This window comes from Haliaeetus leucocephalus, unplaced genomic scaffold (assembly GCF_000737465.1).
Source record: "Haliaeetus leucocephalus isolate CR32 unplaced genomic scaffold, Haliaeetus_leucocephalus-4.0 Scaffold484, whole genome shotgun sequence".
In the NCBI taxonomy this organism is placed as follows: Eukaryota; Metazoa; Chordata; class Aves; order Accipitriformes; family Accipitridae; genus Haliaeetus; species Haliaeetus leucocephalus.
The window spans coordinates 8,481,995-8,485,163 of record NW_010972920.1 but is presented as its reverse complement, the minus strand read 5'-3'; positions in this window follow the sequence as shown (position 1 = coordinate 8,485,163).

Genomic DNA, 3,169 nt, shown 5'->3' with positions numbered 1-3,169 from the left:
GGGTCCGGTCCGTCCTCCCCCCCCCGCTCCGGCCCCACGCCGCCGTTCTTCACGCGTGGGCCGGCAGCGCCCTCTGCTGCCCCGGTCAAAGCGGGGCTGGGGGGACGGGGAGTCTCCACTGGTGGAGTGGGCGGCAGAAGTCGTCCTTTTAAATTTGTTAACCTTTAAATGCGAACGGGGCGGTCGAGGGAGCTGTAGGCAGCAGTTAAGCTGACGAGGTAAATCCGGAGTGGCCCTGTAACCAATCCGCAGTAACGGAGTTGGTTTATCCTCAGTGAACCTGGTCTAGCGGATTTTCCGACGGGGAAAAGTAGGAAAAGAGAGGAGCGAGGTGGAAGGAAACAAGGGGAGCATGTGAGTAACACAGAGTCGGAAGAAGCAGGAGGGTAAGGTGTCACAGGCGGTTTGTTCCCCCCTGTTCCCCTGGATATGATGAAAAAAAGGGAGAAAAAAATCCCTGGATATGATGAAAAAAGGGAGAAAAAAAAAAAACATTAGCGGGAGCCTTTATTGGAAGTGGTTAGTAAGGAAGAAGCGGCAGTTCCCATCCCTGGATGGCTTGTCATCCATCGCAGAGAGATAATTCAGGGCATTAACTCTTACAAATCCCCGTTCCCTGTAGGCAATGAGCCTCAGGCCCACGGCCAGCCCCGAGCCCGTGGGCACCGTGGCCAGCCGGGAACACCGGCGCAGTTGGGAATCCTGGTGCCCACCGCTTTTCCCTGCATGGCCGCCCCGTCCCAGCGCTGTTATTGCGGGGGACCTTTCCTCTGGGATGCAGCCGTCCTCAGCCCGTATTTAGTTTTGTGCTTTTTAGTATCTTCTATGGACTTGGGGAAGGACTTTTGTGCCTGGGAGTGCTCTCCTTTTTCTAGCTGCGCTGGTTGCTTCAGTAGGAGACGATAGCCAATTTATCTACAAACTATTCTTAGTGGAAACACCTCTTCCTGTCTTGCAAGGAGCTGGACAGTAAACCGACGTGACAGCAAAGAAGGGATCATCGGTCCCGTCTGCCTGCATCGCATAACACTGTTAAGGTCTGCACCAGTTCTTTGATATTTAACTCCATCTACAGGCGTGCAGCGACCCTTGCCTGCAGTGAGCAATTCACCGGGTCTTCTCGAAAGGCAGCCCTGCCTATCTAGGTGGCTTCTTTATTCATATTATGAAAATGCCCCCGGTTCAGATGAGGTGTTTAGAATCAGCAGAAAACAACAGTAATACCTTATTCGCAAAGAAAAAAGATTATACAGGGTAGGGGGGGGAGGATTACCAACATAAGTTAACATCAGCCTTAGCTGGAATAACTCTTCAAGCATTCACCATGGCATAATCACTGGAGTTTTTTCTCACTACATGGGATTTTTCATATCTGCCAGCTAAATTTGAGCTCCAAGTCAAAAATGCAGCACTGCAAAACACGGTGGGCATTCTGACACCCCCGGACAGACTTTGGGCCATTCACTAATGAATAGGTCAGAATGAATCATTAACCAAGTATTTTATGTGTCGAATAGACACAATCTTGTTCTAACGTTGTTTGAGCTTTTCTGTGCCCACAGTTTGCACTTTCCTCTGGGCTCTTCTCTCAAACGTCAAAACTAAAAATGCTGCTACAAAAGTGCGCAAATTCAAAAAGGCCAATGTTGAATTTTCGTATAAATGCTGTACATCTGAGGTAAGCAAATTGCATAAAATTCTGGAAAAGAGAATTTCTAGAAAACAGGAGAATACCTAGACAACAGGTTTTAAAGCACCAGGTTTATGCTATTCTAGACATTCGTAAATAATGCCTGTCAATATCAGACACCAGAATTGATATAACGCAAGGGGCATGTATCATAACACAAATGATACATTGCAAAATTTTGCAACTCGCCTGTGACAATAAATCAGACAATATCTATGTGTTGATTTACAGGCCTTGTAATTTAATATTTGGAATTACATCACTGATCTAATATGATGACTGTAAATATCAGCAGGTTTTTTCAGAGACAGAATTTGCCTAAGCCTTTTATACTCTGATTCGGATGTGACTGTCACACACCCTGTGTTATTTCTACATATCAGTGGTAAAAAGACAGGCCAGAACAGAATTAAAATTAAAAAAAAAAAAAGGTAATAACGAAAGCTTGTTTGCCAGCCACAGGGTCACATCCAGTGGCTCCCCTGAATCCAGGTCTTGCTGAGCAGCTTAGGTGAGAACAGTGCTGGCTGCGGTGAGGACTCCCCATCTTGCTTTGGGAAAGAGTAGTCACGAGGAACTTGGTGGGCTAGGAAGCAGGAGAGAAATCATTCATCCCCCCCAGCAGAGTTTGGCCCTGTTATTCAGACTGTAACTAAAACAAACCTAAGATTTTGTTGGCATAGGAAAGCTGCTAAAGAACTAAAGCTTGTGGAAACCATGACCACCACCAGTGGAAGTGCTACCTGAGTTGCTTCAAAAAAGCTAAAGCTCTGGGTACTTTAAGAAAGCTTTTTTTGCCCAGCATGAGGGTAAGGAAGAGAGAGAAGGGAGAGAAAAAAAAAAAAAAAGAAAAAAAGAGAGGTCTTAAAACTCAGGGAAACTCCCCAAGTTCTTCCCTGAAGCCCACTTTACATGTAGATCTGTTTCCTCTCTGCAATTCTTAGAGCCTGTGAGTAAACCATGACAGAGAGACATCCTAAGCCAACTTCCACTTCACATTGCATTAGCCAAAGTCCGGAGTAGCTCTGCTTGTGTCAGTGGAATTGCTCTGGTGGTACATCAGCATAAGCGTGGGTAGAGTTTTGACCCCTTTTAGATTAACACAAATAAATTTAGACACAGTTAAGGCTGCGCTAGGAAGTGTTCCATCACTCATAAGAATGGAAATAAAGTGAAGAAAAGGTCATTTTGCACTTTTCGTCTTGCCTACAGCTCTGTTGATAATGCAGCCCAACACTTCATCAGGCTTTCACCTCCAGATACAGAAAAAGCAATCTAATCCCAACACCGTCCAGCTCATACTCCACTGCAAAGTCTTAATAGCGACCTCACAGCGTCCAGTGTCAACAGATCGACACATTTGGCTGTCACGTGCAACGTGTTTCCAATGCTGTTTTGCCTAAAGTGGCCAATGACGCTGCTGAAATGTTGTGCTGGAAGGCACGGAAAGCAGAGAAGCAAGTGGAAGTCTGATGAATG